The sequence below is a fragment of the Mobula birostris genome, chromosome 13 (genome assembly GCF_030028105.1).
Source record: "Mobula birostris isolate sMobBir1 chromosome 13, sMobBir1.hap1, whole genome shotgun sequence".
Classification (NCBI taxonomy): Eukaryota; Metazoa; Chordata; class Chondrichthyes; order Myliobatiformes; family Myliobatidae; genus Mobula; species Mobula birostris.
This window is the reverse complement of record NC_092382.1, coordinates 10,944,240-10,963,947: the sequence shown is the minus strand read 5'-3', so window position 1 is coordinate 10,963,947 and position 19,708 is coordinate 10,944,240. Positions and strand designations below refer to the sequence as shown.

Here is a 19,708-nt window from a genome sequence, read left to right as displayed (position 1 = left end):
TGCTCATCTACACTTCTTTCCGAAGTCTTAGTTACTATTCGATTGCAAGGTCAGATTCTGAAACCAAGAACCTGCACCCCAGCAAAGTTCCCTTTATTTTTTTTTACTGCTTCGGGGACAAACCATTGCTCTGAGCAGAACATTTTTACACGGTTTGAAAAGTGCACGGCACTTTAAATGTGAGTTTTTTTAAAAAAATCTGTAATATGCATGTCGAACAATGACAAGACATAACACACAACACGAGTAACGTTGTTAGGCAGTCACATCTGACAGGGAGTGTGCCAAAGTAGACTGTTTTGACTGAACGGCGTTGGTGGTTTCTGTCTCTATTGTTACCATTTTTGACAGTGTTGTAGCTTGAAACAATGACAATGCAAATACGCTGAAGCTCTGAAACGTTCCAATGTAAATGCGTACATTCAGTATTTAGCACATTTATGGATTATATTCAGTAATACAGTTATTTTCACAGTATTTAATAATGATATTAACAAAGATTTTAAAAATATATTTACAGAGTGACCCATTTCAGTTATGGCGCAGCTGCGTGCACGCGCATCTTAGGGGGAAAAGAGCTGACACCAAGAAACATAGATAAGAATTTGGTGACTGAAAAAACTTGGGAATTGTCAAAGAACTGAACATGGAACGCTTTTTAATTGAACAGTGCTGGGAGGGAAAAATAGAAGGGGAAAAGTTGAGTTTACCTTTCAGAAAGAGGGAAGAGAATTTTTTGGTGGAAATTGGTAAATTTGCAATTGGGCGCTCAGCCGCTGGAAGTTGCGTGTGTGTTTGTGGAGCGACAGGAGTCTCCGGATCACAGCTGTGGCGGCGCATCGTTTACGGTGAAATGGAACCCTGCCGCCCGATTTGAATTCCTGTCTTTAGCCGAGTCTCTTTCACCCTTCCCCAACAAACTGGCCTCGGTGACGAAGCACACGACACTACCAAGTTGTTGTAAAGCCGCATTTGTTTCACAAATGTCCTTTAGGGAAGGAGAATATTGGCCTTTATATGGTTCTTATGTGACTGTAGAGACAAGAATCCTGTGGATTGTTACGTTAATCCTCTGATCGGGGAAACTAGAAAGGCGCTAATAAAATCAGAACTGCCTGTGATGCTCACTGCCCGTGAAACCGAACAGGAAAAGGAAACAGAATTTCACAAGTTGAAATCAAAGCTACTTACTTTGAGTTTAAACGTTAGTCTACTGCTGACGGGACAGGGTTGGAAGGAATGAGATTCGCTGATGACAGGAGGTTTTGATAGACATGGATTGTGTTTGTTGTGTCTGTACAGTTAGAAGTCTCACGTCACAAATGAGAAGACTACAGGCAGTCCCAGTGACAAGTCTGCATGACCCAGGTTAAAATATTAACAGGGCAGGAGACTGAGGGGAAAGAGACAGCATCTTAGAGATGTTTAATAAACACCGATTATAACAACATCAGCAGTAGCTGAGTCTACGTCCACACTACGCCGGATAATTTTGAAAACGCCGCTTTCGAGTAAAAAATGACAGGCGACCACACTACGCGTTTTTCAAAATATCTCCGTCCACATTAGACGGATATTTGGGCGAATCTCCTCCCACTGGGCATGCGCAGGACACACAGAAAACGGTGTACTTGGTGCGCGTTTGTCCAGTTAGAGTCGAAAAACTTAAAAGGACTTGCTCTTGGCTCTCGCGCAAGAGGACTTAAAACTAAAAAAAAACAAATACTGGAGCGTATGGAGGCAACCGACAGGCAGTTCACGGACAGTATGACCCGGCTGACGACGAGCATTGAAAAACTGACTAACTCTGTTGCATTAATAAAGCACCTTGTTAAATATATAAAACGTCTGCATCGGTGTTATCTTTTGTTTCCATACAATGTTACATTAGGTTGTTACACATCTATTGTCAGAGAAGTACTTGCATAAGTAGGTGAAGCACCTTCATACAAGCAAGGTCAGAAAACAGGGCAAAGTGAATATACTTATTTATTCAGTAAGCTATGGGTCAAGGTATTTGGTGAGTACATTTCTAACCCTTCTGGCTTCAGTCTCGTTACCGTCTGTTCTGAAATTGTTGGGTGGTTGCGTTCAAGAAAACAACGAAATGCCGCGCTGCGGCGATCTGTTCCGGCGCGTCATGACAGCGTTTTTCAATAGTCAAAGAAGCTCACTTTACAAATTAACTCTCACGCCATTCACACCGACTGCCCGTTATAACAGCCGTCCGGCAGTGCTTGCGCAGCACCAAGCAGAAGCAGAAAAAGTATTGTTGTTGTGGTGTTGTCATTACAGCGTTTTTAAATCTCTCCATTTACCCCGTACACACTACAACGGGTATTAGGCGTTTTCAGATTTATTCACTCTGGAGATCGTTGCTGAAAATCTCCGTTTTCGGGGGATGAAAATGCCGTTTCAGTGTGGAGAGAAGGTGTAAACGAAGAGAAAAAGTTTCGTTTTCAAAATTATCCGGCGTAGTGTGGACGTATCCCAGAGACGCGTGAGGTCTCTGCTTCCGTATAAGTAACAGAAAGGTACTTACCCGGGATACCGACAATTATAATCACTGTGTAACAAATAGTCCTCTCATCAAGCATTGTTAATCCAGACTGTTAGTATTTACAGTTCTGTTCGGAATGTTCCTAATTTCTAAATGTTATAAGTTGTAAATAGCCAGTAAATAAACTTAAACGGTTATATCAAAGCCCAAATAGCAGATTTCTTTTACGCCCACTGGGTAAAACTCTTCACCGATCACACGTTGCTGAGAGTCCACCGCGTCTGAATGTTTCCGTCCGAAATGTAGCTGAAGCACAGAATGACGTACTTTTATAAAATAATCGGTTACAAAATGATGAAAACAACTCGTACATGGACTGGTGCTAATTACTGCTAATTAGCAATTATTTCTCTACTGCCAATGGGGAAATAACACGCCTTATTTCATTGAACTGGACGCAACACCAGTTTTAAAGCCTCAAGAGACGGCCGATGCTGGGATTACAACACCAAGTACGATGTTGCCAAACTACTCCGGCAATGACAGGACATTATCTGAGCATCGCTGGTGGCGACAGTAGTCTGTAATCCTGTTGTTGAGTCCACCTCATCAGCGCTGATTCCACTCCAACATGGAGTCTCTGCCTTGCTATTTCTCTCTGTGATGACGCACCTTTAATATCATTCACTTACTTTGCTCCGGTGATTTTTTTTTATCTGGATATGATACATTAACATTAATGTTTGTTTTTTTTTTGGCGCAAACCCTCACTGTTTGCACTGTAACCGGAGTCAGTAGTAAACACAGATAATGGTTGCGAGAAATGCAAACCAATGACTCCAGCATTACAGACATTATCGGCTGCTGTCCCAGAGACAGAGACAAATAGAAGGCATTGTATCAACACCAGTTTAAATGCAAATAAGTACTAGTAACGATATTACAGAGTGACCAGGTGATTTTCGAAATTGGATTTCAGAAAGAAATTGACTCAGAGAAAAAGTGCGTATGAAGCTGCTGAACAGAGATGAACTGCGCTGTGGAACATCAATACACGCGCACAGCGAAACATCAGGATATATAAAGCGAGCTATTCCTGAAACTCGCTGTTCTCGGGTTTAGATAGAGAAACATGCAGAAGTAGGGGACCTGGGTTGTTTGACATTTCATGAAACATCAGATTACAACACGAATTCTTCGTCAATTGCGGACATCGGTAACAGAGTGTAGGTCCAAAGAGAGACGTATTCGAAAGAACACAGCATTCTGAAACCAGCATCAATAACTGAGGTTTCGGCTGTGCAGTGGCTTAAAATTACAGCTGCTCAAATATCTGCGTGTCAGGGAAAGGAGATTAATGGTATATCAGGGAGCATTCTGGCATTAATTCTCGAACCTTTTTCTGTGCGCATGAGAATAAAATGGTTAATTGTGTTGAGGATCTGGATTCTATGAAGGGTCAACATAAGCTGTCTCGCCCACAAAAAACAACTGTCCATATTCGTCCGCAGATGCTGCCTGACATTAAAAGTTCCGCCAGCATCGTGCCTGTAGCTTATAGATTCATTCACAGGGGTTTCTGTGCTTACACAGGGCCAAATCAAGTGCCGCGAAATTCAGAAGTTAATTCCAAATTGATTTTTAGAATATACTATGCTGTTTTGGCAACTTATTGCTTAACTCACTGGCTATATTCGCACACAAAGCGCGGTATATATTTCTGCCTACAACAGACTATGAGAGGAATGGGAAGTGGTCCCATATTGATGCCACGCCACATCCAGGCTGATGGAGGTACATTTCCCCCCGCTGGAGATCATGCCGCAGTTGCATTTGGTAGCAGAGTCACAGAGCAGAGAATCATAGAGCAGTACGGCACTGAAACAGGCCCTTCTGCTCATCCGGCAGTGCCGAACTTACACTCTCCCTAGTCCCATGGGCATTGAATCCGGACCATGCCGTCCATAACTCTCCCATTGCTCTTTAATGTTGAAATCGGTCCCGCATCCACCATTTCCGTTGGAAGCTCGTTCCACAGTCTCACTGCCTTGAGAAGATGTTCCACCGCATATTGCCCTGAAATATTTCACTTTTCACCCGTAACTTATGAGCTCTCGTCTACTCTAGTCAAACCTCAGTGTAAAACGCCTGTTTGTATTTGCCCTATCTCTGCCCTTCACAAATTTGTACATCTCTTTACAAAAGTTCCCGCTGACTCCAACGCTTGGGGGAACCGAAACCTACTCCTAACCTACTCGATCTTTTCCTCTAACAGCGGCTCTCAAGTCCCTGCATCATCCTCGCAATTTCTCTCTGCACTCCGTCAAAATAATTGGTATCGCTCATGCAAGTAGGCGACCAGAACACATACAATGCTCCCTATCAGGCATTACCAACATCTTATACAACCTCTACAGAGCATCACAACTCCTGTACACATCACTCTGATGTCTGAAAGCCAATGCACCAATAGTTCTCCTTCCGACCCGATCTGCCTGTGAAGCCGCTTTCTAGGAATTATGAACCGGTCTTACCAGGTCCCCCTGTTATACCGCAGTACAGACTGCCCTGTCTTTTACAGTGTAAGTCCTGCCACGGTTTGCCCTCCCAAAGCGATACACCACATGCTTACCTGTACTCAAGACCATTAGCAACTCCTGCTGTCAACTTCTCATCCAATATTGGTATCATTCGCAAATCTGCAGATTCAATTTATCAGATTATCACTCAGATCGTTGATATATATGACAAACAACAATGGACCCAGAGCAACACCTGCTTTACACCAGTAACTACAAGCCTCCAGTTAGAGAGACCACCATCTACCAGCACTCTCTGGATTCTGCCTCTGAGACAGGGGTGTCCAAACGTTTTATGCCATGGAGCCCGACCATTAACGGAGGGGTCCGTTGACACCAGGAAGGGAAACCCTGCTGTAAGCCAATCTTGAATCCAATTTACTACTTCATCCACAGTGCCAAATGACTGAACACACCGGACCAACCTCTCATGCCGGATATTGACAAAGTTTTTGCTGAAGTTAACCGGGCAAAAGCCTTCATCAGCTTTCCTGCTAACCTCCCTGAAAAACTTGGTAATATTATTGAGGCACGCTATAACACGCACAGACCTACATCGACGAGCAATCTCGGATCAGGCTGTGTACTGTGTACACATGTTGATGATAAATGTACTCTGAACTATGAACAAGTTGGGAGCTGTATTAGGAAGGCGTGCTGGCCTTCATTTGTCGGGAACCGAGCTCAAACGTGGTGTGAAAATGTTTGCAGATCTATAACGCACAGGTTAGACCACACTTGAGATGTTGTGTTTAGGAAAACGGTGGAAACGTGAAAGTGGGTGAAGAGAAGATTTACCGGGATACCACCTGGGCTACACACGCTGTGGTTTACAAACAAGAAGTGTTTGTGCATTGGATGACGCTGTCTGATCCTGTGATGGAAATGGGTTCACCAGGAGTCTTCAAAGGTAACTGCATACACAGATGACGGGCAATTTATGTGTAGATATCGATCTCAAAGTTAACGAGACGGCTCCAATAATACTGAGCACAAAGAAGGTAAGACCATAAGGCCATCAGGAGTAGGAGCAGAATCAATCCAGGTCGCCCATCGAGTCTGCTCCACCATTTTATCATGGCTGATCCAATTTTCCTTTCAGCCCCAGTGTCCCGCTTTCTCTCTCCCTAACCAGCACAATGAAAAGTCTGTCACTTTCCCTCTTAAATATACATAAAGACTTGGTCTCCGCAGGTGCCCGTGGCAAAGAACTACAGAGATTCACCACTCTCTGGCTAACGAAATTAATTCTGTTCGCCGTTCTACAAAGACGCCCCTCTACCCTGGGACAGCGTCGTCTGGTCCTAGCCTCTCTCGTCATAGAAATTATCCATCCCAATTCCATTCATAGAAATTATCCACCCCACATCATTTCATAGAAATTATCTACCCCACATCCATTCATAGATATTATTCACCCCACATCCATTCATAGAAATTATCCACCCCATATCCAATCATAGAAATTATCCACCCCACATCCATTCTTAGAAAGTATCCACCCCACATCCATTCTGTCAAGACCTTTCACCGTTCGGTATGTTCCAACGACGTCACAGCTCATGTTTCTGAATTCCGGTGAACACCGGGCCAGAGCCAACAGACCCTCTTCATATGACGAGCCATTAATGCCTGGAATCATTTTCGTAAACCAGGATTGAGCCCTCTCTAGTTTCGGCAAATCCTTTCTAAGCGAAGGAGCGCAGATCTGCTCACAACACTCAAAGTGCAGCCCTAACAGTGATATACAAAGTCTGAACCTTATATTAGATAGGGCGAGTGACCTCTTTCTAGAGCGTTCACTGGGTTATTTCTGTGGTGGCCAGCGAAACTGATTTCCCAAAGAATGGCCCTCCCTCTTTCCTCCCTTTCCCCGTTCGGAATCAGATGAATCTCGCCCTTATCGCTTTGTTAAACCTGGCTTGTACTGATACAATCAACGTAGACTTTCACTGCCCACGGGAAACTGCAGAATGACGCGCGAAGCAGCACCGGGTCAAAATGCCGAAAGGCATCCTCCCGGGGATTCACTGATATCGGACCCGAGGGAGCGGTGTGCGGTCAGTTAGATGAGTGAGAGTGGGGAGTGAGTGTGTGGATTCACAGATACCGGAGCCCGAGGGAGCGGTGTGCGGTCGGTTAGATGAGTGAGTGTGTGGATTCACAGATATCGGACCTGAGGGAGCGGTGTGCGGTCAGTTAGATGAGTGAGTGTGTGGATTCACAGATATCGGACCTGAGGGAGCGGTGTGCGGTCGGTTAGATGAGTGAGTGTGTGGATTCACAGATATCGGACCCGAGGGAGCGGTGTGCGGTCAGTTAGATGAGTGAGTGTGTGGATTCACAGATATCGGACCCGAGGGAGCGGTGTGCGGTCAGTTAGATGAGTGAGTGCTGGGGTGTGCTCTGAGTTGCTACTCATGTGGATGTTTCTGGTGGGGTTCTGTGGTCGTTGAGCAATGGGCGTCTGCTGAGCGTGAGGGGTCAGATGGGGGCTGCGGGAGCGGCTGACGTGCAGTTATGGGCCCACAGGATCAAGATTAGGTACCCTGGTCTTGTGTTGCTGCTCAAGCCAGTGCGGGAGCGGAGATGCAGCTTCAGTGAAGGTGGGGTGGTATGAGAACGGCTTCAGGGTCTGACGGGTGAGATATGGGCAGGGTGGTGTTCGACAGAGGTCTGCGGTCAGACCATGGAGGGGATTTTCATGTAGTGCTAGAGTCGAGGGCCAGCGGGCACAACCTCAGATAATGACGTCCCTTTAGAAAAGGACGAGAAGCAATTCCTGTAGACAGAAAGTTATGGATTTGTGGAATTTATTGCCACAGATAGCCGTAAAAGGCAAGTAACTGGGTATATTTAAAGCGGCGTTGGAGGAGGTGGACAGGTAGTAAGGATGTCAAATGTGACGAGGAGAAGGCAGGCGAATGGAGTTGAGAGGAATGATATGTATGACCATGAGGCCATAAGACATAGGAGTAGAATTAGGCCGTCTGGCCCATCCAGTCTGCTTCGCCATTCAATCACGGCTGATCCTTTTTTTTAACTCCTCATGAACTCCAGTTCCTAGCCCTCTCCCCGTAACTTTGGTGCCATCTCCAATCAAAAACCTACCAATCTCTGCCTTAAATACGCCCAACGACATGGCCTCCACAACTGGATGTGGCAATAAATTCCACAAATTTGCCACCCTTTGGCCAAAGAAATCTTTTTTTGAAAAGGCGCACTTCTATCCTGACTCTGTGCTCTCTCGTTCTAGACTCTCCCACCATGGCAATCACCCTTTCCACATCTACTCCGGCTAGTCCTTTCAACGTTCAAATAGCTTCAATGAGATCCCCTTCTCATCCTTCTGAATTCCAGCTAGTAGAGCCCCAGAGCCATCAATTATCCTTGTGAACGTCCTCTAGACTCTCTCCAATGCCAGCACATATTTCTAAAGATGAGGGACTCAAAACTGTTCACAAAACTGAAGGTGAGGCGTCAGCCGTGATCGAATGGCGGAGATCGGTCAGCCGAATAGCCTAATTTTGTTCCTATATCTTGTGGTATTGAGGCCAAATTTAGTGATAAATTAATGATGAATATTGCTTTTCATGACTCACATAACGAATTGTCTGGCGTCCCTGTGACAAAATTTGGAGGCTTGGATGTTTTAAAGTGACAGTTTCAAAGGTGTTCCCCCGTTTCACATGTCGCGACGAGGATGGGATTCGAACCCACGCGTGCAGAGCACAATGGATTAGCAGTCCATCGCCTTCACCTCTCGGCCACCTCGTCTGCTCTTCCCTCTCTTGTGTTCCGAAGTTCTGAATTTTTTCACAGCATTTAAAACTTCTGCTTAAGGTTCACACATGTGTGTTCAGATTCTATGCCGATTTACTTTGCTCGCTGTGCTTACCAGAATTCATGGAGGTGGATAAAGACAGTTTAGAGAGATTTGTTCATACCACAGGAAACACGGAATTAGTTATTTTATGCACTTTAGACGCTATGGACGCGTGGCATCAGTATCGATTCCGTGCTCTGTAACTCGGAGAAACTGTGAATGTTTTGAGTTATAAAATGAGATAAATTTATGTTGAATTAAATAAGATTTCAATAGCTTTGTTAGCATGTTGCTCGATTTCAAGTAAACAGATATTATTGGAATTTGCCATTTGGTTCGAGAATGACGACTTTCCGTGTATTGGGCAAATGCAATAACCCGATAGTTTCCACATTACAGACACGATGACACGCTCTGCGCAGCCGCAGATCCGAACAACCTGACGCTGATCCGACACAAACACATGGCTGCTCGGCTCTGGAATACCAAACCAACGGCTGAAATACCTAAAAAGAGATCGAGCTCACTCTATCAATGATGTATTGAATATGGTCGACCATTTTCTCTTATTCTAATCCCAGAATAAAACGCCGCTGCAAGAGACAGTGGGATGTGCCTTTGAGAATTCCTTTCTGTGTGATAGAAACAGAATATTGAACAGCCCAGAGCAGGAATGAATGGAGAGATATTGACAACAGTGATCGAATGTTCACCTGGAATGAAATCACTGCATGCGAGTACTTTTAGCTCGGCGAGGAAATCATTCTACACGGGGAAACTCCTTGCAGCATTCAGCATGTTCCCCATTCTCACAGAATACGGCCGTGTGGCCTAATGGATAAGGCGTCTGACTTCGGTGCTTGGTTAGAAGTCATCAGAAGATTGCAGGTTCGAGTCCTGCCGCGGTCGTTTTGACAAACTGGCGGATTCGGTTCCATTCTGTCTCTCACTCTCTGCAGCATGGTTGTCTCAATTCCGCGTGGGGATTAATGGGAGTACTACACCCTCGGGGAAAACGTAACGCCTCGTATTCGTTGTATTCAACATATAATATTATTTGTCTATTCCGTGTGTATTTCTGCAGACACTTTCATAAACAATTGGTTGGAGCTTCTCAGACGCTCAGGAGGAGCTGCTGCTGGGAAGGTGAAGTTTATTTCACATTTACCTCCGTCTCCGAGCCCGCCTTATCGGCAAGAATTCATCACTCAGCGCTGACGGTACATTCTCCTGTCTCCAACCCCCCTCCTCTTCCTGGTTCTCTCCCTGCTCTGGGATATCTTCATCACTAATTGCCAACTAGACATCAACCGCCTCAACATCAGGAATACTCACTTCTCCTCGAACTTTACCCCCTCTGAATACACTGCACCTCCAATCTCTCAGCACCAGTCCAAACCTCACCAACAATCCCGCAGACAGGGTGCTGCTGTTGTAGAGTGGCGGACTGACCTCCACCTTGCTGAGACACGGTGGTACCTCTCAGACACATCCTCATGCCTACACCTTGAATAATCCCGACTCCGGACGATCAGAGAACTGTCTCCGACATTATCACTGACATCACCAACTCTGGAGTACCTCCATTCCCTGTGGAAAACCCGTGGTTCCATTGCCCTGAACTGCTCTCTTCTACCTCCTACTCGATTCACAAGTCTGCATGTCTGGGTAGGCTCATTGTCTCTGCCCGCTCCTGCCCCACTGATCCTGTGTTCTCATCGCTCCAGTCCATCCTATGCCCCATTCTTCAGTCCCTTCCCACCGGCATTCCCAAACCTTCCCGTGCTCTCGATCTACTCACTAACTTTCAATTCCCTGGCCCTGACCGTCTCATTTTCTCTATGGATGTCCAGTGCCCCTATTAAAAGGGCCCTAAAACTTTCCACATTTCTCAAGGAAAGAACCAGCCAGTTCCCCTCCATCATCACCATCCTCCGTCTGACAGAACCGGTCCTCACAGCAACAGTTTCTCCTTCAGTTCCTCCCACTTACTCCAGATTCAGTGTGTAGCCATGGACACTGGCATAGGTCTCGGATATGTCTCCCTTTTCGTTGGCTTAGATAAGAGAGTCCACTAAATCAGGGTTTTAATTACAAATGAATGTTCTGTCCAATCCTTATCAGTTATTCTCTTTTGTTAGACATAGGAGGGAACTTAGTTCAATTTGTGTCTCATGAGAACTCAACTCCACATAATGTTCCCAAGAGACATCTGTGAGTCGTTAATCTAAACAAGCTGCAAGCAGATTCCTCAGTAAAGGACAAAACAGAAATGTGCACACTATCCAGAACAGAGCACACATAATTTCGCACTTAAATTTTAACCTGTTATTTACAAGAGTCCAAGAATCATTTCTTATGTCACCCAATCCCCTTAAAACTTCATCACCAGAGTATGGAAGCAGATGGATCTTCCTCTCTGACTGGAAGCCTGTGACTAGTTGTTTGTCATCTATATCAGTTATCTGGATGATATGGTGGTTAACTGGATCAGCAATTTTGAAGGTGACACCAAGATTAGTGGTGTAGTGGACAGCGAGGAAGACTATCATGTCTTGCAGTGCGATCTGGACCCGCTGGAAAAGTGGGTTGAGAAATGGAAAATGGAATTTAATGCAGACAAGTGTGAAGTGTTGCACTTTGGTGGGACCTACCAGGGTTGGTCTTACACAGTGACTGGTCGGGCACAGGGAAGTGTTGTAGAAGAAATGAATCTGAGAATACAGGTCGATATTTCACCGAAAGTGGTGACTCAGTTCGATACGGATGGAAAGAAAGATTTTGGCACATTGGCCTTCATAAACCAAATTACTGAGTACAGGAGATGGATGTTATGTTGACTTTGTACAAGACATTGGTGAGGCCTAATTTTGAGTGTTGTGTGCAGTTTTGGTCACTAACCCACAGGAAGATGTAAAGGAGGTTGAAAGAGTTCAGGAAAAATTCACAAGGATGTTGCCAGGTCTGGAGGACCTGGGTTATAAGGAGAGATTGAACAGGACAGGACGTTATTCCTTGGAATGTAGAAGCTCAAGGGGAGATTTGATGGAGGTGTGCCAAAATTATGTTATAGATGGGGTAAATGCAAGCTGGCTTTTTCCACTGAGATGGGGTGGGATTACAACCAGAGGCCACGGATTAAGGGTGACGTTGAAACATAAAGGGGAACATGAGGGGAAACTTTTTCACACAGATGGTCATCCAGGTGTGGAATGAGCAGACAGCCCAACTGGTGCGTGCGAGCTCAATTTCAACATGTAAGAGGTTTGTATAGGTACCTGGATGGTAGGGGTACAGGGGTAGACAGTTTAAATAGTTCAACATAAACTAGATGGGCCAAAGGGCCTGTTTCTGTGTTGTACTTTTCTATGACTCTGTGACAAGAACATGAAATAATACTAATACTTATTTAATTCATTTTAACAGCTGTGCAGACCAACCATTCATCTGGGCAGAAGATGTTTTCATGGCTTTAAGACTGTGGCACTTTAAACTGACAGTAGATAAAAGAAAATCCCAGCTGTACGTCAACAAAGGGAGGAACCCATTCATCTGCTCAGACAGTGGGAATGGATTCAGTCGGTCATCTCAACTGAAGGTACATCAGCAAGTTCACACTGGGACAAGGCCATTCACCTGTTCTGTGTGTGAGAAAGGATTCAGTCGGTCATCCCACCTGTGGACACACCAGTCAGTTCACATCGAGCAGAGGCTGGTCATCTGCTGAATTTGTGGGGAAGGTTTCACTCGGTTATCTGACCTAATGGCTCACCAGCGAGTTCACACCAGGGAGCGGCCGTTCACCTGCTCAGACTGTGGGAAGGGATTCACTCGGTCATCTGACCTAATGGCTCACCAGCCAGTTCACACCGGGGAATGGCCGTTCACCTGCTTGGACTGTGGGAAGGGATTCACTCAGCCATCTCATCTGATGGTACATCAGAGAGTTCACACTGGGGAGAGGCCGTTCACCTGCTCAGACTGTGGGAAGGGATTTGCTCTGTCATCTGCACTGAAGGTACATCAGCGAGTTCACACTGGGGAGAGGCCGTTCACCTGCTCAGACTGTGGGAAGGGATTTACTGTGTCATCTGCACTGAAGGTACATCAGTGATTTCACACTGGGGAGAGGCCATTCACCTGAGAAAATGTTGATACTTTATAAGACACCACTTAGGCTCCATTTAGAATATTGGGGACCTAGATCTCAGAAAAGGTGTGTTGTCATTGGAGAGAGTCTGGAGGATATTCAAGAAGATGATTCTGTGAAAGAAGCGGTTGAGATATGAGGAGCGTTTGCCAGCCTTGGGCCCGTACTGCTGCACTGACCTATGTTGAATAGATGGGGGTGGTGGAGGAGTTAAATCTCACTGAAACCCACCAAATGTGGATAGATCCAGATAGGGTGGATGAGGAGAGGACTTTTCATATGGTGGGGGTAGCCATAACAGAGGTCACAGCCTCAAAACTGAGGAGCGACCTTTTAGAGGATTTTATTCAGTCAGAGAGCAGTGAATCTGTGGAATTCTCTGACACAGACGGCGGTGGGGGCCAAGTCTGTGGCTACATTCAAGGCAGAAGCTAATAGTTTGCTGATCAGTCAGGGCATTACAGGACATGCCGAGGAGGCAGGTGTATGGGGTTGAGTGAGAACCGGGATCAGCCATGATAGAACGGCGGAGCAGACTCGATGGGGCTGAATGGCCTAATTCTGCTCCTATGTCTTATGGTCTTATACTGCCAGTGTCTTACACAGTGAAGATTGACACAAAACACTTATAATAACATATGGCCACTATTCCTTTGCTCTGTTACTAACTCGCCAGCATCATCTTCCAGCGTTATATCAACTCTTGCCTCTCTTTTACTCTTTATAAATCTGAACAACTTTTGATGTTTGATATTATTGGCTCACTTACCTTAATTTTTCATCTTGTATCTCCTGTGTGTTTTTTTTTTTAGTTGTCTCCTGTTGGTTATGTAAAAGCTTTCCAATCCTCTAACTTCCCATTAATTTCTTGTTATATTATACGACCCCGCTTTTGGTTTTATCAAAAACAGGAGAAAATCTGTGGATGCTGGAAATCCAAGCAACACATACACAAAATGCTGGAGGAACCTAGGAGGCCAGGCAGCATATATGGGAAATAGTAAACAGTCAACGTTTCAGGATGAGACCCTTCATCACGACTGGGGAAAAGAATGATGAGACGTCAGAGAAAGAAGAGTGGGGGTGAAAAGCGTGGAGGAAGTGGCAGGTGATAGGTGAAACCGGGAGAGGGAGAGTAGTGAAGGAAAAAAACTTGTTAGGATATAATTTCCTTAACGAATCTCGAAAGATCATTGCTACTGCCTCCACATCTCTTCAGCCACCTCTTTCAGATCTCTGGGGTGTACACCATCTGGTCCAGGTGACCTATTTACCTCCAGACCATCTCTGTTTCCCAAGAACCTTCTCCCGAGTAACATGACTTTACGCATTCTGACCACTGATATGTGGGAATTCCATATTCTCGTCAGGGTCTTTGACAGATGAGAGTGAGTGCAATACTTATTCAGTTGATCTGCCATCACCTTGCATCCCACCCCATTACTCCCTCTCCAGCATCATTTTTCAGTGGTCCGATATCCACTTCCGCCTCTCTTTTACATGTTTATATGTACCTGAACAAACATTTGGTATCCTCTTTAATATTACTGGCTAGCTCACCTATGTATTCTATCTTTCCCTTCTTAATTACTTCAGTTGCATTCTGGTTTTTAAAAGCTTCTGAATCCTCTAACTTCCTAGTAGTTTTTGCTCCATGTCCTCTCTTTGTTTTTTTATGTTGTCTTTCGTTTCTCTTGTCAGCCACGGTTTTGTCACCTTACATTTAGAATACTACTTCCTCTTTGTAATGTATACAGGGGAGATTGATAAGTTCGTGGCCAAAAGTAGAATGAGTCAATTTTAGAAAACCTTGCACATTTATTTTTCAACATAGTCCCCTCCAGCATTTACACACTTAGTCCAGTGGTCGTGGAGCAAACGGATCTTGGACCTCCAGAAAGTGTCCACAGCAGGGGTGATTGATAAGTTTGTGGCCTAAGGTAGAAGGAGATGAGTTATACAGCTCTCCTTACATCCACATGCAGGTCAACTCTTTGAGTGATTATGCAGGAAGTTTGAAGTTAATAACTCATCTCCTTCTACCTTAGGCTATGAACTTCTAAATCACCCCTGATGAGAACTACACACAAATTGCTGGAAGAGCACGGCATGTGAGGCAGCATCTATGGATGGGAATCAACATTTCGGGCCAAGACGCTTCATCGGGACTCTTGGTACCCACGTATCTGGAATATCAACAAGCAAAGACAATAGAAAGTAGTGCAAAGTAAGGAAAACCTTTGACAAAATTTAGTTGAAGGCTTAAACAAGAACCTGCCAAACAGAGCTCAATAGTTAACAAATACAACAAAGGTAATAAACACTTCCATCAATCCCGACATTGACTTTTTTTTATAAAAATATCTTGGTCCCATTTCAATCAATAAAATTTACAAAGATAAATAAGAACTTTAGAAAAGACTACTTACACTCAAACCCACTTAGATTAACACTACCATGGACAGAAGGAGGAAGAGAAATAACACACATGAAAAAAAAGGCAACCACACAACAGTCAGATAACACTTCTAAGTATATATTCTCATCAAAACTGAACAGGATTCAGCACTCCCTGTGTGTATCTGCAATTGTGGTAAGAAATACAGACCAGAAAACTTAAATGAGAGCCCAACTCAGAAAAATGAATCATCACTAGGGAAGAAAACATTAACCAGTGGAATGAGTATGACCCTCCATGGGAGAAATCCCAACGATCTGAACAGACGAGATGTTGACAAGGAAGCATCGAGCACCTGACAGAGTTGGAGACCTCTTCCCAGAAACAATCCTGTTGCAATTTAACTCAATCTGATTACTTACAAAGGTACAATCAAGTGGCATATATCATTCACCAAAATCTTGCTTTAAAATACAAACTCATGAATGCCCTCTATCACATCATAAAGGCACCAGAAATTCAAGCCTGATCTAGTTTTACAGTCAAAATATTAACAATTATGTGATAATCAATACAAGCAGGAACAACTCCCTCGATAGATAAAACCATTCCCAACCAACAGATGTTCCTCAATCAGTGGAGCACATCACCACGGGTATTGTTTGTGTCATCAGTCAGAAAACCGAAAGACTTTCTCTGCCAGTCAGCTTCCAAATGTTGCTACTCTGTCATCCGTTGACACACCCCGCTGCTGATTCCCTTCTCCTCATCATATGTTCTTGCCCCTACCATCGTCCAGAGCCCCAAACTTTGCCCTGTGCAGACGTGCCTCTGGTTTCTGACCCTGCTCCATCTGCAGAGAATTCAAGGGAAACCTCTTCAATTAGAGTGGGACAGAGTGATATAGTGACAGCAGGCCTGAATAGGGATCTTGACAGGATGAAAGCCTGGGCAGACAACTGGAATGTCACCTTTGAGCCTACTGAGTGCAAGGCAATGGTGATGTCTAGGAAGAGGAATCCATCTAACCCCGACCTGTATTTTGGGAACTGCAAAATCCTTGGTATTAATATTGACAGCAAGTTGGTATGGGATAAACTCCTTTCCACTATTTCATCCGTGGCTGGACAAAGGCTTGGAGCTCTGTGGAAAGTAGCATCCAAATTAGACAAAGAGGGCAGAGCCACGGTTTACAAAGCCCAGGTACGAAGTATCATGGGTGAATGCCTCACAGAGTGTCCTCAGCCAGCTTGATTCCATCAAAGAAAGGCTCTCAGGATTATAGGTGTAGATGAAATTGCACAATGCAGAATATACAAAATGCACACCAGCCACAGCCCTGCAGACCTTCGCACCATGCTGCCTTCATCTCATGAGAGACGGCGTACCAGACGATCAAGATTGTCTATGCCTGCTCAGGCTGTTTCTATGCCTGATGCGAGAACCCACACACCGGATAGAAGCTTCCTTCACTGTGCTATCAGAATTTGGAACAGCCTTCCAGATGCTGTGGTTGGAAACATCTGCGACGATGGGGTGCAAGCCTTCAAGAGTCGAGTGCACAAACACCTATCATCTCTGGGAGGGAAGTCACATGCTTCTTAAGCTATCATGAAGGGGACCAGGACGGCAATACTTGGTTGTTGGCAAGTAGGGTTAATACCTGACTTTCAAGAGCACTTGTGAGTTATGTTCCGTCTGGACTTAGTCCTTAAACTGCTGGGGAACAGTGCGGAAAGAGCAGGTGCTGTTTCCTCCCGGTAGGGATTAGTTTTTAGTTCCAAGTGTTCCTGCCACGTTCTGTCACCCTGCAACCTTATCCTTCAATCTCTTTAAATTATGGAGGGCAGCCTGTGTATAAATGTCTCTCTCCAGCAGATTTCATCATGACTCCAGTATTTCTACTATGTTTTAATGTTTCTTACCTGTACATATGATTTTTTTTGTATTCTATCGCTGAGCAGCAGTGAACCTTCTAATTGGCCTATCAGAGTTCTCTTTGGGAACTAGTTGACTTGATCAGCATTTCTGATCTGGCTATTGTTCACGATTGCACTTAATAAAAAAAACAAAAAAATCCCTCAGAGTGGTGACTGTTTGGAACCAATCCCACAAGGGGGGAGAGAGAGTTGAACAACAGGGGAGGATTTAAAAGGGCTGTCATGGAACAGAATCACTGGCAGTGTCCAGCCGGCCTGAGTTGACTCTCTGCAGTACACTAATTGTGTTATAAATTCACTAAGTACCCAAGACAGAGTTTAAAACAGAACTGATTTATTTGTCTAAGATCCAGAATATTAAATTCCAGTCCCATTAAAGGTGATTGTGCAGCAGAAGAAACTCCTCCCATGCCCAGTGACCAGGGTGCAGACTGGGTGTGGTGAGCAGCAGCAATAATTGCAGAGTTCAGCACCGACAGTCACTCTCGAAACTGCATTCAGCAACGGTGATGGACAAATATCCAGCATGCAGCTTATTGAAACATTCTCCCCAGTGTGAACCCGGTAGGGTGTCACAAGTGTAACATGCTGTAAGGTTTCACTGCTCATGGAATGGCCTCTCTGCAATGTTTCACTGCTGAGGTAATGGTTTCTCTGTAGCAGCAATGATTAGGTTACGAATAGACATAATAGGGTTTTGGAGCGCGGGGTTATCCAATGGCAGAAATGTTGTTCTTTCTTGTGAGTCTGGAAGGGAGATTTTCGCTGTATTTTGCCGGTGAGAGATGAGAAGACGCAAATGGAGAGAGTGGGCCCTTTTTCTTTTTTTTGTTTTCTTTACTAACCCTATAGTCAAAATAAGAATTATAATTCTCAATTATTTAATCACATATTGTGTACTGCTTGTTATTTTGGGGTACTGATTTGTAACAGAGGACACATCGTGCAGCATCCACCCAAACGAGATTTCTTAAGTTTGGCCGGGCTGGGGGGCTACCACCCCCTATATTAAGCTGCTAGCCGAAGCGAAAGTTTCATAAAGTTAGATAAGTGAGTGAATCGCTTCCCACATTCACAGCAGGTGAACGGCCTCTCCCCAGTGTGAACTCAGTGATGCACATTTGGTTGATGTAGCTGACAGAATCTCTTTCCAAAGTCTGAGCAGGTGAATGGCCTCTCCCTAGTGTGAATTGACCGGTGTGTCAGTGGGCAAGATGACCGAGTGAATCCCTTCCCACAATCTGAGAAGGTGATCGGCCTCCAACTGATGTGAACTCGCTGGTGTCTCTGCAGATGAGATGACTGAGTGAATCCCTTCCCACACACTGAGCAGGTGAATGGCCTCTCCCCAGTGTGAACTGACTGGTGTCTCTGTAGTTGAGATGACCGAGTGAATTCCTTCCCACAGACTGAGCAGGTGAACGGCCTCTCCCCAGTGTGAACTGACTGGTGTCTCAGTAGGTGAGATGACAAAGTGAATCCCTTCCCACAGTCTGAACAGGTGAACGGCCTCTCCCCAGTGTGAACTCGCTGATGTACCTTCAGTTGGGATGAGCAAGTGAATCCCTTCCCACAGTCTGAGCAGGTGAATGGTCTCACCCTAGTGTGAACTTGCTGGTGTATCTGTAGAAGAGATGACCAAGTGAATCCCTTCCCACAGACTGAGCAAGTGAATGGTTTCTCCCCAGTGTGAACTCGCTGGTGTATCTGTAGATCAGATGAACGAGTGAATCGCTTCCCACACACTGCGCAGGTGAACGGCCGCTTCCCAGTGTGAACTGACCGGTGTTCTTGTAGGTTAGCTAACTGTGTGAATCCCTTCCCACACTCTGAGCAGGTGAATGGCCTCTCTCCAGTGTGAACTCGCTGATGTACCTTCAGTTGGGATGAGCGAGTGAATCCCTTCCCGCAGTCTGAGCAGGTGAACGGCCTCTCTCCACTGTGAACTCGCTGATGTACCAGTAGGTCGGTTGACCGAGTGAATCCATTCCCACAGTCTGAGCAGGTGAACGGCCTCTCCCCAGTGTGAAGTCGCTGATGTACTTTCAGTTGGGATGACTGAGTGAATCCCTTCCTGCAGTCTGAGCAGGTGAATGGCCTCTCCCCAGTGTGAACTCTCTGATGTACCTTCAGTTTAGATGAGCAAGTGAATCCCTTCCCACAGTCCGAGCAGATGAATGGCTTCTCCCCTGTGTGAACTCACTGATCTGTCATTACATTAGATGACCGTGTGAATCCTTCCCCACAAATTCAGCAGATGACCAGCCTCTGCCCAGTGTGAATTGCCTTGTCCCAGTGTGAACTTGCTGATGTAC

General features: G+C 45.2%; 2 non-coding genes across 2 annotated transcripts; one reads left to right on the top strand and one right to left on the bottom strand.

The window, feature by feature from the left end:
* Window positions 1-8,774: 8,774 nt before the first annotated feature.
* trnas-gcu (transfer RNA serine (anticodon GCU)) lies at window positions 8,775-8,856 on the bottom strand. The gene has a single exon. It is a non-coding gene; the product is annotated as a tRNA-Ser (tRNA).
* An 869-nt stretch (window positions 8,857-9,725) lies between these two features.
* On the top strand, window positions 9,726-9,814 carry trnar-ucg (transfer RNA arginine (anticodon UCG)). The gene is given in 2 exon segments: window positions 9,726-9,762; window positions 9,779-9,814. It is a non-coding gene; the product is annotated as a tRNA-Arg (tRNA).
* The last annotated feature ends 9,894 nt before the right edge of the window (window positions 9,815-19,708 follow it).